Consider the following 21,425-nt stretch of genomic DNA (forward strand, 5'->3'; position numbering starts at 1 on the left):
GTACCAGACTCAACTTCAGTACAACCTATCATCCGGAAACAAATGGACAGACAAAGAGGGTAAACTAGGTTTTATAAGACATGCTCTGTATGTATGTCATGGATCATCAGACCAGATGGGAAGAGTACCTTCCTTTAGTAGAATTTGCCTATAATAATGGGCATCACACTTCCCTGGGGATGCCACCTTTTCAGGCTTTGTATGATAGACCTTGCAATACACCTTTGAGTTGGGACCGCATTGAGGATAGAGTAGCCATTGGTCCTGAGATAGTTCGTGATATGGAGCAAAAAGTGGATTTGATTAGGCAATGCCTTAGAGAGGTACATGATAGACAGAAGAAGCATGCAGATGCAAAGAGGATAGATCATAGCTTCATGGTTGGGGACAAATTTTTCTTGAGAGTGCGATAGCATAAGAGTCCAATCCGTTATGGAAAGGGTTCTAAGATCACACCTCACTTTGTATGACCATTTGAGAGCCTTGAGAGGATAGGACCAGTTGCATATCCTCTAGCTTTGCCACCTAGCCTGTCACAGATCCATGATTCATGTATCAGTTCTGAGGAAGTATATTTATGATGAGTCTCATATTCTGGATTGGGATGCTTTGCAGGTGGAGTCGGATGGACAACTAGCTTTGGAGCCCATCCACATTTTGGCTCACCAGACATTGTCTCTTTGAGGTCAAGAGCTGGACTAGGTTAGGGTCCAGTGGGATTGTTATTACGAGGTTACAAAATCATGAGAGGATGCAGCGCAGATGAGATCTCAGTACCCCCATCTTTTTGATGAACTCCAGGAGGAAGTTCATGCCTAGAGGGGGAGGGTGTGAGGCCCTACCCCGAGTCATCATAGCATTTCAGTTATTTTTATGTTGGACCTACTATTGATACTATATTTTGATGCATTATGGACATAGATTCTATATGATCTAGTGTTTGGATGACATTGATATGATTATGTCATTTATTTTGATTTGTAGTACTTTACCTTGATACTAGAAATTATGGATGCATGCTCTATAAATGATTAAATTTCATGATGATTATGATCATGCCATTTAGTAGAATATTTTATGTGGATGTTATTAGATAATTGGAAACTTGATTTTTATAATTGAAATTGTATGCCATGTTTGAATTGTATTCTTTTCATATGATAATATTATATGTGATTTTTTGAATTACTAATGTGCAAAGTGAGATGTGAAGGAAAATGATTCCATGTGACCATGGAAACTATTCAGAGAATCAGGCCTAAACCTATGTATGTTTGTGAAGCCAAGGGTTGTCTATTTATAGAGACAACACCTCGTTTGTAAATGTTTATGCTTGGATGTGTGTTTAATTTATTAATTCCAAAAAAGGGACATTGCCATGTGTATTTTAGTGATGTGTAATTTTTGTGGTGTCACTTGACACATGTGTTGTAAAGTGAGTTGGCAATGACATGTCTCTTGGAAGGAATTTGTTTTACCAATGAATTTTTTAATTATCCTAGTATGGTCCCAAGAAAGTCTTGGATAGGGAGCCATTAAAAAGGTCAACTCAGAATTGACTCGTAGGTAAACTTTGGGTGAGTTTCTAGAGGGGTAAACTAACTCCTAGGGTCAAGTTAGGGGCATTTTTAGTGGGCCATATGATGTACCTATGGATGAAGGCCAAATTTAGCCATGTGTCCACTCCCTAGGGACTGTTTAGTCACCCCAAAAGTTGAGTTTTTCAAGTTGGCCGAATTTCAACTTTTGAGGATCCTACCTAGGTTAGACAACCCTCCTCATGAGTGACATCGCTCTTCCCCATTCATTTTACCTTTTTGAGGTGCCTTGGATAGAGATCTTGTAAGGTGTTGGGAAGACCAGCCTATGAACATCCCTCACCCTTCCCAAGAGGATTGGAAAGAGTGAGGAGTGTCTTCTTAGGGAATGGTGTGGGAGGGAGAAGTTTGATCACCCACTCTCCATTTTTGGAGACATAGATTTTCTTGAGATTGGTTTTTGTATTTGGGAGCTTTGGATAAGTCTTGTGGAGGAAAAGTTAGTGGATTGGGCAGCTCTCCTAAAACTTCTTTTCATCCTTTTGGCAAATTTAAGGTTGGTTGGTTTACTATCTCATGTATATTGCTTTGTATTTGAAAAGATTGTTTGTTGTAGTTGTTTTTCCATTGTTGATTTCTTAGTATGTTTAGGAAGATTTTGAGTTCTTCCCTATGTGTTTGTGTTATTGAGGCATTATGTTATTGTTTTGGGAGTTTTCAAGGCCAAACTCACCCTTGGGAGGGTAGAGTGGCCTTGGGGTGAAGGGTTGTTTGACAACCTAAGATTATAGAGGCTCTCTTTGGAAGAGAGTGATACACAAGGGATTATGGGATCCTTGCTGAATAGTGCTTTGTTTATGCAATGGGGGTCATAATGGGAGTTTTTTGGCTAGTATGCCTTGGGGGACATAAGGAATTGTTGGGATAAGTTTGGAACTTGTGGATGTGCTTCTTGGTAGCCTTGCTATGGCATTATATTTTTGCTACTTGCAGATTTATCCTCTAGGTACTTGGTCCACCTTCACTCCACTTGAAAAGTCACATAAGTCATGTTGTCTATCCTTGGGTTGGGAGTGTGAATGTTGTGAGTTTTCTTGCTTGTATGTGTATTGACTGTGTGTATCTCATTTAGCCTTGGTTTTCCTAGCTCGGGGGTGGCTTCTTGTAAGCCTAAGTTGGGAGGTGAGCCTCCATGGTCACAACCTACAACTTTTATTTGCAGGTTTGCTTGGGAAGAGACTGGAAAGGAAGCTTGAAAAGATCCCATTTCTTATAGTATTTAGTTGCAGAAAAGAAAAATAATATATTTGATAAGCCCTCATTTAGTAGAAATGAGAGGCTTGATTCAGTTATTTCTTATTTTTAGTAAAAGAAACTATGGTGTTTTAAATGTAACTATTAGATTGTTTTACCATTTAATAAAGATGTATTTTATTTGAGTAAATCCTTGCAAAGAAAAGAATAATATTTGAGTTATTCTTTATTGTTATTTACTTTTTGTAAATCCTTTGTAAATTTTAAACTGTAGAGGTCAATGTTGGCCAAATGTTAAATAGTTGTTTTTTAATATCTAAAGGGAATTAAATTCAACTTTAATATGAAATGAATTTATTAGGAAAATATTATTTCGATTTGGTTAACTTAATTAGTGTAATTTAAAAGTGTATTCGCATTTGCTCAATTAATTTTTTTTATTATGAGTTAACGTTCTGATTGATTGAAAAATAGGTTTTAAGGACCCAAAACCATTACATCATAGAAAGAAAGAAAGAAGCAAAAGGAATAAAAGTTCACATACAAAATGACTGGCCAAAAGACCAGCGAACAGAAAGAACAACAATCCAACAAAACACAACAAAGAGACCAAGGAGACACTACATAGCAATTTTCTTTAGTAGATCCTTTGCCTTTATCACCAGCTCATCATAGGTCACCCCGACAACTTTCAGCTCCTCCAGGTCCTTATTCACTTTCTTTTCCTTCCTCTTGCCTCTGGTGCGGGTTCTGGGACCTTGGGCTTCCCCTGTTCCTTCAGCGTCTAGGTCAATTTCCTGGATTTCCTTGTCGTCATCAAGCTTGTTGATGAGGGTATGGGTATTATTGGCTGAGATTTTCAAAATGCTAAGGCTCTGCTCGACAATGTTCTTAAGGCACTCCTCAATCTTTTCCACTTTGATGACTGTGTCCGAGAGCGTTTTTTCACTAGTTTCCACCAGGGTTTTTCTATCCAGCATCTCCTTTTCAATCTTCTCAAACCTGGGATTAAAGGCATCTCTGATGTCTTCTGCTTTAGCAATAGTTTTCTTCAGATCCTTGATATAATCGGCCATAGTATTCCCCTCTCCAATGTTAATGGTCTCTAGAATCAGGACTCTGTTGCAAAGTTTTTTGTACTCATCCATAGCTTTCTTATACCCATCAATAAGCCATTCAATAGTTTTCATAAAACCATTCAAGGCCTCGGGAGGAGGGCCAGAAGAGGGAGTCACTTTTCCAGGGGTTACCTATTCATTTTTAGGAATATGGAGGGCAGAAATAGTGTTGGCGGCCCTGAGAGTCTCCTCCATTGTCTCCATATCCAGGCTGTGCTCGGCTTCTGGGGTCTTGGTTTACTTGTCATCTTCCGGTTCCTTGCCAGTCTCCTCCGATTCCTTGCCAGTCTCCTCCGGTTCCTTGCTAGTCTCCTCTTTTTTCTTATGCTTTTTCCGGGTCTGGGCTTGGTTTTTACTTTTCTTCTTCAGCAACTCCTTAGGGTTCTTCTTCTCTTTTGGAAAATCAGAGTACTCTTCTTTCGAAGAGATACTAATCAAGGGTTTGCTTTGAGGTTTTTTGCTCTTAGAAGAAGAGGGTCTTGATTTCCTCTTTTTACTACTCTCGTACTCTGAATCATTAGAGCTATCCTCATTATCAGTCGTAGAATCATTATCTGTTTCCTCCTCCTCCAAAAAATCAGAATCAGACATATCTTCCTCAGAGTCCACAGAGAGCTGCATCTGGTTGATTTGCTGGCCTTTAAATGGTCATAAATGAGGACCATAAGACCCTGGTGCATTGCGGTATCGCCCCGAGCATTTTCTTTGTAGGCTTTTAGGGAGGCATTCATAGAGCAGAGCAAGAAGTAAGGAAAATTCACCTTATCATTATGCCTAAAATGGTTTAACAGAACAAAATGATACCCATAGACTTTCATAAACCTACCATCTAGAGTTATATACCACATTAAAACAAAGAGAATTTCCCACCAGGGTTTTGCAAAAGCCCTAGGCAGGTAATAGGTTTTACTCAACTTTAGCATTATTTTTTTCTCTTTCTCTGTAACCGGGTACCTTTCAATGGCTTCCCTGTTGACCTTCCTATCTCTGTAGAAGTTGCAGCCCTCCTTGTTGAGACTTGTAGCTTTAGCTATTAAATCTTCATCAATTTCCACCATTTGGTTACCCATTTTAAGCATGCCCTTCTTCTAATTTTTGTAGAAGAGGCTAGTTACCATTCCATCACGGCCATGGAGTCTCTCTATGAAACTTGAAAGACCACCCTTCTGCAAAATTTCCCACACCTCTTCTTTCTGTTTCCACTCCTTGCAACTGCTTGGCTCATATCATCTCCTATTTCCGCCCATGGTGTCGTTTCTCACAGCCAAATTTTGAAATTTATAGAACTGGTAAAACAAAGAGCTTTTCAGAGCTAAAACAAATACCCAGAAAGCGTGTGTGGCCTTAATGATCTGATAGATTATAAAACATGTTTTGCTGGCTTTGATGTTATAATGAGTGATTTTCTCATTATAGAAGTAACTCGAGGTGCTTACATCAGTAATTTTCATAATTACCCTATCAATCAAGAGTCTTTGGGGTACTTCGATATCTTTCATCAATTATGATTTGTCTGACATCTTCGGGGAGACCGCTCTCACCCATCCACGTGGTAATAGTCTCATTCTTAACCAGCACATTTGCAGCCCAATCAGCTGAACAGTTGGCCTCCCAATAGATATGGGATATATTGCATTTTTTAAAGGTTCTAATGATGTCAATAGTAGAAAAAATTATATTGTGAATCGACCATGAGGGCTGTGAAGTCCCATTGAGGCATTTTATTATATTATTAGAGTCCCCTTCTATCCAAAGATAGGGACAGTTCCATTTTTTGGCTAGGATAATGCCTTGAAGGGCTGCCATAGCTTCCGCTTTATGATTGGTTTGAGTACCAATAGGGACATAAATCATACCTTTCCAAATGCCTCCGTAATCTCTGAGAATAGCTCCACAGCCTGAAGGACCTGGGTTTCCTTTGGCTACACCATCGAAATTGATTTTGAGCCAGCCTTGGGGAGGGGTTTGCCATTTAGCTTCAAGCCTTTTATTGTAGCTGAGATTAGGACCATCAGTGATCTTCATATTCCACGCTCTTAAGATATTTGACTCCAGGGAGTTATTTGAGTAACAAGAAACCTCCATGATTCCCATATTTTCCTGGATAGCTCTTTGAATTTTCTAAAAAATAGTGTCTTGTTTTAGGGACACATCCCTGAATATTCAGTTGTTTCTTTCTTTCCAAAGACCCCATAAAATGTGAGGAAGAGAGAGCTGCCACATACATCTCAGAAAAGAGTTAGTCCATTGAATTTGCCAAGAGGAGAACAAATCTCTGATGTTACTAGGAAACACCCAAGCTAAACTAAAGCTCTTGAGGAAACTTTCCCAAACAGAGGCTGAGAAGGAACAGTGGAGGGCAAGATGGTCCATGTTATTTAACGTTATTTAATTTAGCCCTTGAGTATTTAAATACTATTGAGGTAATTAATATCTATTGATCTATTATTGGAGTATTTTAATTAGGTGAAATTAATTAATTTAGTTGAATTAATTAATTAGGCTGTGACGACCCTCTTGGGGAATAATTAGTCTACCTTAAATGTTGACACCATAATGATGGAGTTGATTAAATCAACTTTAGGAGACCATTCTATTTAATCCCGAGTTAACCTTTAGTTAAGACAAAACTTATTTGGTCCATTTTAAACATAGAGTATTTAGTATTTTTATGTTGTTTTAAATTTTTTTTTTTGTTCCGTTCTTTCCCAAAAGTTTGGGCATGACAGGTTGCTCTAGGTTGTTTACTTTCATTCTTAGGGTCTTACATATACACAAGGTTCTTGTACACACATTTTTACTATATTATCGACTATTCATGGAGGTGGAAATCACCAACACAAGGGTTTGACTATGACAAATCCCTATATAGCCACCCCAAACCTTCTCTTTTTAGTTGCAGGTATAGAAACAGGAATCTAGAAGAGGGTACAGGTCTGGAACAGGCATCTACACCACCCAAAAACTTCAGAAGTGCAAAAATATGTCAAGGATAGGGGTGTGGAACCCTAGTCCTACCCAAGATAGGGGCGTGGTGCCTTGGTCCTACCATCTATCAGCAGGACTTGGCAGAACAACAACTTACATATCTCAGAATCCTTCCTCTTAGTTGCGACTCCAAAATTGTAGAATCAGGATAGTGGCATGGCACCCTGGTCCCAAACATTTCTTCTCAGATTTTAGACATAGTTGAACCTCTGATTTTTCCTCCTGATCTATACTTGTCAACAGTTTATCAGTTGTTCTTTAATCTACATTCTTAGATTAGGATTTGCTTGCTTACTTGCTTTCTAGGTTAGATTACATTTTGCATCATTCCTTTCTCTGATTTACAACAAAGGAATAGAAAACCTAAGAGTTAATCCATGGATCTCTCTTTCTCATAAGAAGTAGCTGATGTGCGTTACCTCCATAGTCTCTTTTGTATTCCATGAGTGTGTATGAGAGTGGGATTAGGGTTTCCATACTTAGTCTCACTTTTTCCCCTACATAAAAGCATCGATTTTTGATGGAACAAATTTAATTATTGGAAGGAAAGAATGGAGTCTTACTTAGAAGAATTGAAAAATGGAATCTAAAATATTATTCAGATAGGTTATCAACAACCTCTAAATGAACCATCAACTTTGGATGTAATTAAGGTGTAGGAGACAAATGCAAAAGATAGAACAATACTTATTAGCTGTCTTAGTTGTGAAGTATTTGGAAAGATAAAAGGAATGAAAGAAGCTAAGGGAATCTGGAACAAATTATGTTATGCTTATGAAGGTGATTCAAAGACTCAACAAGCAAGAATTTTTAACCTGAAGGAAAAATTTGAAGGTTTTAGAATGAATGATGATGAAACTGTTTAGAGCTACAAACATAGAGTAAATAATACAACTAAGGTTATTCGAGCTGTTGGTGGAATTCTAGAAGAAAGTGATGTCATTAGGAAGATCTTGTTTACATTGACCAAACCATACAAATTGAAGAAGTGTGCTATTGAAGAATGTCATGACTTAAATAACTACACAATTGATGTTAAATTATTAGAACATTGTCTACCTATGAAATTGGATAAATGGAAGATATAAAATCCAATTGAAGAGAAATTGCAGTTAATGTTTCAAGGATATCAGGAGATGAATTGGAAACAAGTGAGAACCTGGATGAGATTGAAGCAAATTTTGTAAGAATGCTGAAGAGAGGAATTGGAAAGTATAAAGGTTGGTTGCCCTTGAAATTATTTAATTATGGAAGGATTGGTCATTATTCTTCTAAATTTATATACAAAGAAGACTACAAAAAATATGATGATGATGAAGAAAACTAGATATAGAAGACATGATTTTAAGAAAAGAACAAATGATAGAGATAAAGAGAAAAATAGTTTTTTCTTTGTAGACTCACATTTATCTAAAGAAGAAGATACTGAAGAATCGAATGAAGAATATTTATTCTTGGCTATAGAAGAGAGGAATCAGGATAGGTCCAAAAGACTGGAAGAGAAGATTGCATTGCATGCTAAAGTTGAACCAAGATCATGGATCACTGATTCTAGATGCTCGAATCACATGACTAGAGACAAAGACAAGTTTATCACTTTGAAGAAGTATGATGGTGGATCAATGAAATTTGTAGGAGAGGAAGCTACATTGATTTGTGTAATAGCAAGTATCTTGATTGATGGTAAGCATAAAACTGATGGTATTTGTTATGTAGAAGGTTTGAGACATATTTTGTTGAGTGTTAGTTAGATGTGCAATAGAAGTTATATAGTTGTGTTCACTGATACTGGATGTATGATAAGAAAAGGTAAAACTAAAAATTTGTTAGTAGAAAGGATTTAGGAAAAGTGGAAATGTTTTTTATATAAAGGATAGAAGTAGAAATTTTTTTTATCTGGCTCGGAGAAATGAATGTTGGTTATGACATAAGAGGATGGGACATGTTAAATTTCATAACATGATAAAGATCAATAACTTTAAAGAAATGAGAGATTTACCAAAGATTATCAAGCCTATTGACACTATGTGTAGGGAATTTTAGTTAGGAAAGTAGACGCAGAAAAGTTTCAAGAACAAGAAGTATTCTCTGTCATATCCATTGGAAATAATTCATATAGATCTGTGTGACCCCACAAGGACAAGTGGCCTTAATGGTGAAATGTATTTTATGTTACTATTTGATGACTATTATAGAATGACATGGGTTGCATTTTTTAGAGAAAAATATGAAGCTTTTTAAAGATTTAAATTTTTCAAGTCAATGGTAGAAAATCAAGTTGATTCTAGAATGAAGTGTTTGAGATCTGGTAGAGGTGGATAATTTACTTCATATGGATTTGAAAATTTCTATGAAAAAATGGTATTAGGAGACATATTTCTACTCTGAGAACTCAGAAAAATGGTGTGGTTGAAAGGAAGAATAGAAATATTATTGAGATTGCTAGAACTATGATGAAAGATGCTAACTTGGCTAATTTATATTGGAAAGAAGCTGTGCATACTGCTATTTACATTCTCAACATGGTTCAAAAAAGAATAAATCATACTAAGACACCTTATGAGTTGTGGTATGGAAGACCACCTACTGTGAAATATTTCAGAATCTTTGGGAGTAAGTGCTATATTAGAAGAGATGAGAATGACCTTAGAAAGTTTGATACTAGAGTAGATGAAGGAATATTCTTGGGATATGCTACAAATAGGAAAGCCTATTAGTGTTAGAATAAGAGATTAAACAAGATAGTGGAGAGTACAAATGTGAAAGTATGCAAGGTATGGAATTTGACTACCCCTGGACCTGTTCAAGAGATTGAATTTGAGATTATTCATGTTGTTGTAGAAGAATAGATAGAGCTAGAAGGAAACAATGAAGAAAAATCAGATGAAGCAAAATAAGAAGATAAAGAAGAATCACAACAAGCAATCAAGACTTTGAAATATGTGCAGAGGAATCATCTAGAAGATTAGATAGTTGGAGACAAGAATGAAGGTGTAGACAGCTAAAATTGTCCTAGCCTAATTAAATAAATATTTTATTTATCTAATTATTTTATCCTAAGACTTTTGTTAATTAAATAGATTTTTATCTATTTAATTAATTCACTAAGCCTTTTCTAGCCTTTCCTTATTTAAATAAATATTTTTATTTATTTAAATTATCCTTTCCCTAATTTAAATAAATATTTTATTTATTTAATTTGTCCCACTTCCTCTATTAATTAAATAGATCTTTATTTATTTGATTAATTCATTAGATTTTTTCCTCAATGACACTCGTCATTTATCTCTTAATTTTTCTCCAACTACCCTCTTATTATTTTATTATTCCGCTACCCGCCCTTTAATCCTAGCCAACCATTTATCCTTTCACCTCTTAATCCTATCCCTTTATTTTCTAAGGTGTCTTAATATAAGGGGATTCCTTCATCCTTTCGTAACCCTAAGTACTTTTGCAATCAAGCCTTCAAGCAATCAAATGACTTCACAACCATAATCCATTCTTTGTTGAGCCCTTGTGAACAATTCCAAATCTGGGAGCAATCATATCAAATACAATCAATTGAAATAGGAAAAAATGGAGATCAAACCCTACTAAGCATGTGGATGGTATAAAATTTCATTCTTTTGATGTTTTGCATGTTTTAGGCTCTTCATTGGTGTATGGTGGATTCTTAATTGTAGAACTAGGGTTTTATGTGGTTGGATCTTTGTGGTTTTCCAATAGCTTTTAATCTTCCAAATTTCACCATATACAAAAGGAGTTTAGACAAGAATAAGTGTTACAGAGGTAAATGAGCAAAATAATTGTTTTTTTATTTCACGCATTGAACCTAAATCATATGAAGAAGCAAGTAAAGAAGAAAGTTGGGTTAAATCAATGGAAGAAGAATTGAATTAGAATTTGGAGCTAGTACCTAGATTGGTGGATAAAAATGTGATAGGAATTAAGTGGGTGTTCTAGAAAAGATTGAACAAACAAGGACAAGTCACAAGAAACAAAGCAAGATTAGTATGTAAAGGCTATTCTCAGGTAGAAGGTATTGATTTTGAATAAATTTTTTCCCTAGTTGCTAGGATGGAAGCTATTAGAACGTTTCTTACTTTTTCTACCTACAAGAACTTTAGAGTATATTAGATGGATGTTAAGTCAACATTTCTAAATGGAGAACTAGAAGAAGTACACATTGAACTATTGGCAATTAACACTCAATTGGTTGGTTTCAATATGTTTTCATTGATGGCAACATTTCTCGACTTCATATTTTGGTTTGGTTGATTACCAACAGACATTTCATTGGCACCGACACCGACACCGACACCGACATCGGCACCGACATGTATATTCACCAGTTGGAAGGAAATATTTGGGTACCGGCGTTGCAGGCCAACATGGTTCACATTCAGGTTATTGGTATTGGAGGCCGACATCATTTTGGGAGATCTGACATTGGCAATTAATTTTGATATTTATGTATATATGTTATTGAGCTGACATGTATATTTATTTTGTAATTATCTTTGTAAGTCAACATAAGGCATGAAAGTTTGTAAGGGTATATAGGTCAGTTGTTTAGATCATTTTGTAGTGTGTAAGGTTATGTTATGTAATGGAGATGTGAGATATATGAGAGAGATCATGTATGTGAGGACATTTATGTAAGAGTTTATTTTGGTAAGGGTTTAGGGTTTCAGATCAGAATGGACAGAGCTTAATCAGAATTGTATTCAGGCATAGAAGATGCTATCTTTTTAGTTCACTCATTTCTTCTAATTGTAGTATGGATTTGTATGTAGTCAATGAGGCTCCTTTTGTGATTGAGCAGTGTTCTCTAGGCTGTAAGCCTTCCTGCAAGTGTAGGCCCCTATATTTTGTAATATCTTTTCATATGGCCAGTGGATTGATATTGTGGGTCACAAGTCCCACCGTGGTTTTTCCTCTTTGAGGTTTTCCACGTATAATTCTCTGTGTTATGGTATTCATTTGTATGATTGTCTTATTGGTTGCTTTACTTCTTTCAATCTTATATGTATTGGTATACCAGTTGGTGAATGCATGTTTTAATAAGGTTAAAATTGATCATTCTGGTAGAACACTAATTCACCCCCCCTCTTAGTGTTCTTGGATTCCAACAATTGGTATCTGAGCCTTGTTCCTCAGAGGAAGTTTAACAGCTTGGGGAAGATCCTGAATCCAAAATCCATGTTTATGAGTTTGGAGAAGAAACTTGAGGTAGCACTTGAAGATTATGATGCTGAAAGGATGAAGAACTTGAAGTTACAAGATGAATTAAATTTTGTTCAAGAATTCATTCTTGTCCTAGAGGAGAGGCTATCATCTGTTCAAGCTAGGAGGAAGGAACTTTTGTAGAATAAGGATAATGAAGAGAAAGATGCCCTTAATGAGAAATGTGAGAAGCTGAGTCAGGAGAACATGGTCATGAGGAATGAAATGCAAGATTTAACTATGAGGATGTCAAAGGAGATTGAGGACCAAAAGAAGAAGGAAGAAAATCTTGTTGTATCTCTAAAAGACAAATTTGAGGAATGTGGTAGGTTGGCTCATGAGAATGAGATGTTGAGGATAGACTTAGTACAATCTCTGAGTAATGAACAAGAACTTGAGAGACAAATGATAATTCTGAGAGATGATTTGACTACTGCAAGTGAGTATAAGAAAAATTCAAGGTTAGTTCAATGCAACTTGATGAGTTACTGAAAAGTCAAAGACAAAATGGAGATTCCAGTGGACTTGGATTTGAACAAGGTCAGAACTCCGGTACTGCAAATGAGGATCAAAACTAGAAGGCACTGGTAAGGTAGCCTAATGCTTATAAATTTAATGGTAGATGCTTTGTTTGTAATGAATTTGGTCACATGGCTAGGCAATGTAGAATTAGAGAAAATCAGAACTATAATTCTGCTCCCAGTAAATGTTCTAAATGCAATAAGTATGGTCATAAGAAAAAATATTTTAGAATAAATGTTAAATGTTATACATGTGGAAAATTTGGACATATGGCTAATTAGTGCAGGTCAAGCAATTATACTAGTTTGAGCAAAGCAATTCAAAATAACAATGTTACATGTTATGCATGCAATGAGGTTGGACACATAGCTAAGTTCTGTAGAAGAATAAATCCACTGGTTAACAATGAAGGATCAAATGAGAAAGGAAAAGAGAAGGTTAATGAAATCCGAAAAGATCATATCAAGAAATGGGTCAAAAAGTCAGAAGATCAATCAGTAGATGTAAATGCTCCGGTTACTCAACCGACAGAGGAGGTTGCTCTTGCACTGGTTAGAAGCTCATCCGATAACTAAGGTAGATGCCTTAGGGGTAGGAAAAATTTATGACAATACTACTTATGCCCCAGGAAGAGGTTCTGGAAGACGTTCTAGATATTAGAGATGCTTATTCGGCATGGAGATGTTAGATTGAGATCCAATATCTTTCACCAGAAGTTATTCATATCAATGATGGATTAGGGTTTTTCTTAGAGGATAAAATGTTTAATTCACCTCATTTATGATCACTTTGTATTTAGAGCGATTTAGAGCGAGTCTAAGGCAATTCAGTGCGATCGATATCTTCTTGAGCGATTTTTACCAGTGATCGGAAGAGTTCTTTAGGGTTTTCACTAGTAACTATTCACAAGTATTTATCATTCATCATGGAAGAGGGATCGTCATCTGCACCAAATTTTATTGCAAATCCTACTGTTGTTGAGGTTAAGGACCATCCTAGGCCATTTTTCAAGCGATATCCACATATAGCCACCTTGGATGATTCAATTGATGCTTTTTCCCGTGTCCAAAAAGGAGTCGTATATGTTGAAGATGTTAGAGATTACATTCACTATCATATTGAGGATTTAGGAACCAGTGATATTAAGAGCATGCATATGAGTGAGTTAATGGGAGATTCTAGAAAGATTAAGCCCAAGTATCACCATATTAAGGGTCTAGGGTTTATCGACATTTTGGATATTTCTGAATTTGAGGATCAGATTGTTAGATATGTTCTAAGCAGAGTGCATGGATAATTCATCTAGTTGGATAGACCATATAAGATCTGAAAGAAGGCCATCAGGGAAATCACCAGTTTTTCGTAGATTGGGTAACGTCTAGAGAAGAAGGCTTCTAATGATCAGGTCAATAAGATCACCAGTACGACATCAAACAAGAGATCAATGAGGGTTAGCACTATCATCGACAAAGATATTAGATTCAGATGCATGATTATTGGTTACAAGGTAACTCAGTCAAATCATTTGAATTCTATTTCTAGCTCCTGCATTTATGCAGCACATAAAATAATGAGGGAAAATGAGAAGTTAGATCTCTGTGGATGGATGTTAGATGAATTGTTAATTAACCTAGGGAAGATCAAAGGAGAGAAGAAGGGAACATTCCGGTATGTAAATCTTATTGTCTATTTGATGTTGTTTTTCATTAATGAAACTCCCAGTTTTGGGAAGAGACAATGGGCATTTGATGTCCCAGTAGGAAGGAAACTAAAACAATCTGTTGCGAGTTTGGGTAGTCAATGAGATGATAAAGTATGGGGTTACTTTAAGGCATTCCAGAAGGCTATTAATTCTAGGGAGAGGGTTCCAAAGAAAATTGTTGAGAAACACTCAACTGAGATATGATTCATGGTTAAGAAAGATGAAAATTTGATGGAAGCTATCAAGCTCGAGAAGATTTGGATTGAAGAGATGGGTTATGAAGTTGATGAACAGATTCTAGATGCTTATGCACAGTTGCAAATTGATGCACCTATTGATGAAGTTGAGAAAAAATTTGGTACTACTAAGAAGAAAAAGCAAGAGGTTGAAACTGAGTTTAACTGGAAGAAGAGGGAGAAGCAACAGGGCAAGGCAAGTAAATTTGTTGAACAGGTTTCATAGGACATCAATGCATTAATTGATGCTATTCCGAGAAAAGGAAGGAAGAGGAAAGAACCAGAATTTTTTATTGAGTTTATTCCATCAGAATCTGGATCTGATCATGACACACCCTTATCATTGAAGAGGGTATTGAGGAAGAAAACTGAAGAGACTAAGTTGGAAGCAAAGAAGCAACTGGTTAGGAAAGTTACAATCAGGGTACCAACATAGAAGCGAGCTCCAAAGGAAACACCTTCTGCCCCATCTGGTACTAGAAGAAGAAAGAAGATGGATGACACTGATCTTGCACTTGTATCTGGCAATGTAACTATTATTCCACCCAAGACTTGTGCATAATTGGTTGATGAAATAACTAAGGATGGTATGTTGAAAAATGTACAATTCTATTATGAGAATTTAGATGATGATGAACAGAGAGAAGTTGAGGAAGCAATCTTGTTGTATCTGGATATATGTAAGAAAGCCAAGTTTGTTAGAAATTGAAAATCAAATACTGACACAGTTATATGATAAATTAGATGCTAAAAGATTATCAACAATGGAGGAGGACAAGAATATAAAGATTCAAGAGTTGTTAACTACTTGTGCAACTATTACTCCAGAGGAGTTGGATAGGACTCTTGAGATTGCAGATAGAAAAATATTTCATGGTAAGCACATGATAGTCAATATTATGTTAGGAAAGGTTAATGAGATAGTCAAGGAGACCCACAAGGCATGGGTTCAATTCTTTGCATCAAAACCTAGATTTTATTCCACCAAAAGCTAAAATTGATACTAAAGACATCCCGATTGAAGGGAAAGGTAAAGGTATAATGGGTACCACATCTACAATTTTGAAAAATATTAAGATATTGGATATATAGACCCCTGTAGAAACTAATGTATAGGTAAATGTTGAGATACCAACAAAATCAGAGAGTGTATAGGTTACTAATGGTTAGGAAAATAGTCCTCCGGATCCGAATGTACAAGTTGAGGTCACAGTTCATAAGGAGGAACCAACAGTTACCATTACTGCACCACATGGTGAAGCCACCGGTTCAATAGAGGAAGCTATAAAAGTTAAACCATCAGAGGAGAAGAAAGGGGAATTTGACAAAGAACCGGTAGTGAGCCCATCATTATTTTCAACTGACACCTCACAAGTTGAACTTAAAAGCATTACCAAGATGAGTTCTACTAAACTCATGGTGATGGCTACACAGAAGATGATGAAGGAAGGATGTATGGATAAAGGAGTTATTGATCAGTCTATCACTGTTTTGCATAGACTTGTCCTAGAGTGAAAATTTGAGAAAGAAGCAAGCCCATCCAACAAGCTTAAAGTAATCACATAACACATTTCAAATGACTTTCAATCTTTACAATAGATATCAAACTAATAGGCACAAGAGAGGTTTACACAGGCTAAGAGAGCAACATTTGATCAGATGATTGAGTCAGAGAAGAAGGAGATTAATGATAAGTGGAATTTGATTGATAATGCATTAAGGTAGTGTACTAATATATATAGAGTATTTTGTAACATAGGCTTACTTTCAACAGATTTAGATAAAAGGATTAAGGATACTCAGGAGGAGATTGTAGGTATAGTCAATTATTTTGATGGATCACATTCTTTAACTACCTCTATTGATGGTCAAATTTTGGTTTTGAAAGCCCAAGTTTCAGCTCTTGAGAGGGAAAAAGATAAAATAATAAGGAGAGCTAGAGGTCTTAGAGGATTGGTGAGTCCTCGGTTGGATTCATTAAGTGTACATAAGAAGGAGTGTATTGATATGATTGGTAAGGCCACACTAGTAGAACTTAAGGACAAAGAGTCATATTCCGATATGCTTAATGGACTTGTATCTATTTCCATCACACTCAAAACATGTTCTAGAACTTTTGGAGAAATCCTATCCAGAAATTTCAAATATATTTAGCTCTGATAAGGTATTATGGGACATTCCTTGTACAGTCTTTCATTCTTCATCTCGATTTTTATTATTTTTGGCATTGATGTCAAAGGGGGAGTATAGGTGAAAAATATATTCTTGAGATCGAGAGATAAGGAGGTATGGATTATTTTGTATTGATCATGATCTCATATGGATATTCAGCTTAGGGGGAGTAGTCTCAGGATGAAACCGATAGATGGAAACAACTATCTTTTTTCAAATGAGTGTTGCCATCAATGCCAAAGGGGAGACTGTTGACAATTGACACTCAATTGATTGGTTTTAATATGTTGTCATTGATGACAACATGTCCTGGCTTCATATTTTGGTTTGGTTGATTACCGATAGACACTTCATCGACACTGACACCGGCACTAACATGTATCTTCAATGGTTGGAAGGAAATATTTGGGTACCGACATTGTAGGCTGGCATGGTTCACATTTAGGTTATTGGTATTGGAGGCCACCATCATTTCAGGAGATCCAACATCAGCAATTGATTTTGATATTTATGTATATATGTTATTGAGCCGACATGTATATTCATTTTGTAATTATCTTTGTAAGCCGACACAAGGCATGGAAGTTTGTAAGGGTATATAGGTTAGTTGATTAGATCATTTTGTAGTCTGTAAGGTTATGGAATGTAATGGAGATGTGAGATATATGAGAGGGATCATGTATGTGAGGATTGTTGGTATTTTGGTATGGTTTTGTCATTGATGTCAACACCTACTAAAACACTAGCACTTTGGAGATCTAACAACATTCACCGGCAAGCAAGTAATTATTGCACAATTACTGGTATATGGTTCACCGATAGGATATAATGATCACCGACACTTGGAATGATATGGAAGACACTTGGTAATGTCGAAGACATCATGTGGACACTTTGTTTTGAAGAATTAATCATTGGTATAATCATATTTGCATATTTGCTTTTACCAACAAATAGGTCCAGGGTAACCTAGGGTTACACCGATAGGTTTATCTTTTCCAGATCAGCATGGCACACTATGGAGATGATTTATTATTGTTGTAAATGCATTAAGCCGACATGTTTAATCGGTTATTGCATCGGATATTATATTGTTTGTAAAATATTTTTATTGTAATATCTTGTAGAGCCGACCTACTAAAATTGGTCTTAGGTTATGGTATAAATGTAAGATATTATTTATAAGATCGAATGTGGAATGCAAAAAAAGAATTGTGAGAAGGTATATGCGAGATTAAGTAGAGCTATACATGAAGACATAATTTGAAGGTGAAGTTAGGTTTTTGTGGAAGCATATCAACATTACACTGGTACTGAATCTAGCATATGAAGATGCTATTTTGTGTAGTACATTCTTATTGGATTTAACCATCCAACTGTAGTCTGTGTGACTCCCATTCTGTGACTGAGCAGTGAGCTCTAGGCTATTGGCCTTTCTACATGTGTAGATCCCATTTATGTACACTTACTATCTGCAGTAGTATCATCTGATTGTGGGTAAGGTTTCCCACCGTGGTTTTTCCCCTTACAGGGTTTCCATGTACAAATATTTTTGTTATTTGTTGTGGATGACTTTATGTTTATGTTTCATGCATTAATCTTTACCGGTATAGCAATTAACTATTAACACTGTCCACTGACATACTAAATTGGTTTACCAGTATTAAGCATTAAGTTGGTTAAGTTGTTTTTGGTTTAAATTTATTTGACAATTGATTCACCCCCCCCACCCTCAGTTGTCTCCGGGACCTAACAATTGGTATCAGAGCTTAGTCCTCTTTTTGTAGAAGTTTAACAACTTGAGGGGATCCAATGACTACTAATTATTTCAGGAAGGACAATCCTAAACTAGATGGAACCAACTATGGGATATGGAAGATCAGAATGGAGACACATCTAAATTGCATTGGTAAAGACATTTGGGAAGTTACAAAGAATGGTTATACTACTGCTGTAGCTAGTCAGACTGCTCCAACTACCTTAGCTAAAGATGAGGAGAATGATTGGAAAGAAAGAGAAGCACTTTTAAGCACCTTATCAAATCAACAAATCATGGGATTATCAGATAGGTCTATTGCTAAAGCTATTTGGGATCATCTGGAAACACTGAATGAAGGAGATTCCACATCCAAGATTGCAAAACTTGAAAGCTTTCGAGTTAGGTATGAACATCTGAAAATGGAAGAAGATGAAAGGATTTCTGCTTTTATGGAAAGAGTAAATGAAATTGTTTTGGGTATTAAATATTGTAGAGGAACCTTGAGTGAGGATGAAATTGTTTCAAAAATCTTAAGAGGTTTGCCACCAACATATAAAATGAAGGTTACTGCTATAAATGAGTTGAGAACAATGCCTAATACATCAGTAACTAGGGATACATTGATTGCAAAACTTTCAACTTTTGAAATTGAGGAATTTGGTCTTGTTGCTACTATAAAGATAGATTTGGCCTTTAAAGCATCGACATCATCTACTCCATCATTTGACAAATCAGATTGGAAAGCCTTTTATGCAAAAGAACTTGAAGAAACTAGGAAGGAGAATGAAGAGCTTGAAGAACTTGAAGCACTATTTGCAAGGAAAATGTCAAAAGGTCCTATTGGAAGTAAGTATGAAGGTAAAGCACCCTTTAAATGTTTTAACTATAATAAGATTGGTCATATGGCTTTGAGATGCCCTGATAGACATGCTAAACTAAGAGAAGAAGCTAGAAGGACATACAAGCCTAATCCAGAATATCAGAGATACATATTTAAGAAGAACAAAGACAAATATTGTTACATTAATGATGAAGGTGTGACTGATGATTCTTATGAGGATCCAGCAGACAATGGATGGGTTTTTGTTGCTATAACAGAAGATCTACCAACACCTACTGCTCAACCGGTAGAACAAGCCCTAGTAGCTAAAGTTGAAGTAAAAGATGAATGGATCATTGACTCGGGATGCTCACATCATATGACAGGAGACAAAGGTAAATTCTTGAACTTTCAAGAATACAATGGAGGTTTAGTAAGATTTGGAGATGACAAAGCTTGTTCAATCAAAGGTAAGGGTATAATATCTCTTGATGGTAAACATAACACTGACAATGTCTACTATGTTGAAGGATTAAAGCATAATCTTTTAAGTGTTGGTCAATTAGTTGAGAAAGGATTTCAGTTACAATTTAAGAATGGAAAATGCAAAATCATGAATAGAACTGGTTTAGAAATTGCAACCAGTAATCAAACTAGAGGTAATATCTTTCATTTGAATAATAGTGAAAAGGCATGCTTGATTGCACATATAGATGAAAGTTGGTTATGGCATAAGAGACTTTGTCATGTAAACTTTGATTGCATGGTAAAGATTAGTACTTCTAAGGCAGTTAGAGATCTACCTAAAATTGTGAAACCTCATAATACAATTTGTAAGGAATGTCAATTTGGTAAACAAGTTAGAGCTAGTTTCAAAAGTATTCTAGAAAAATCCAATAATACTCTTGATTTGATTCACATTGATTTATGTGGTCGAGCTAGAACTAAAAGCTTACAAGGTGATAGATATTTCATGCTAATTATTGATGATTACTCTAGAATGTGTTGGGTTACTTTTCTCAAAGAAAAATCAAAAGCACTTGGAAAGTTCAAACTATTCAAAGCAATGGTTGAAAATGAAACCGGTAAGAAAATCAAATGAAGAGGCATGTCTTATTTCTCAAATTAACTGTTAACACTGTCTACCGGCATACTAAACTGGTTTACCGATATTAAGCATTAAGTTGGTTAAGTTGTTTTTGGTTTAAATTTATTTGACAACTGATTCACCCCCCTCCTCTCAGTTGTCTCTCGGACCTAACAAGGATATTTATGTAAGAGGTTATTCTGGTAAGGGTTTAAGGTTTCAGACCGGAACAAGTAGAGGTTAACCAAAACTGTATTCAGGCATAGAAGATGCTATCTTTTGCAGTTCATTCATTTCTTCGGATTGTAGTCTAGATTTTTATGTAGTCAGTGAGGCTCCTTTTTTGATTGAGCAGTGTGCTCTAGGCTATAAGACTTTCTGCAAGTGCAGGCCCCTATATTTTGTAATATCTTTTCATATGACTAGCGGATTGATATTGTGGGTCACAAATCCCATCGTGGTTTTTCCTTTTTGAGATTTTCCACATATAATTCTTTGTGTTATGGTATTCATTTATGTGATTGGCTTATTTGTTGATTTAATTCTTTCAATCTTATATGTACCGACATATCGGTTGGTGAATTCATGTTTTAATAAGGTTAAAATTGATCATTCTGATAGAACACTGATTCACCCCCCCTCTCAATGTTCTTGGATTCCAACATGAACAATGGGATGGATTCAGATTGTTGGATGATGTAGACATGATTGCAGATTGAAGAGTTATTGTATGGTCTCAAACAAGCACCTAGAGCATGGTATGAACGATTGGACAAATGTTTGTTACAACAAAATTTTAGAAAAGGAAATGAAAACAACAATCTTTAGTTCAAGGTTGAAGGCATTAAGTTGTTGATTGTTGTTGTTTATGTTGATGATATTATCGTTGGAGGAAGTGATGGATTGTATAAAGAATTTGCAGAAGAGATGCAAAAATAATTTGAGATGTCTATGTTTAAAGAGATGTCATTCTTTCTTGATCTTCAAGTTTATTAGTTGAATG

Source organism: Cryptomeria japonica, chromosome 10 (genome assembly GCF_030272615.1).
Source record: "Cryptomeria japonica chromosome 10, Sugi_1.0, whole genome shotgun sequence".
In the NCBI taxonomy this organism is placed as follows: domain Eukaryota; kingdom Viridiplantae; phylum Streptophyta; class Pinopsida; order Cupressales; family Cupressaceae; genus Cryptomeria; species Cryptomeria japonica.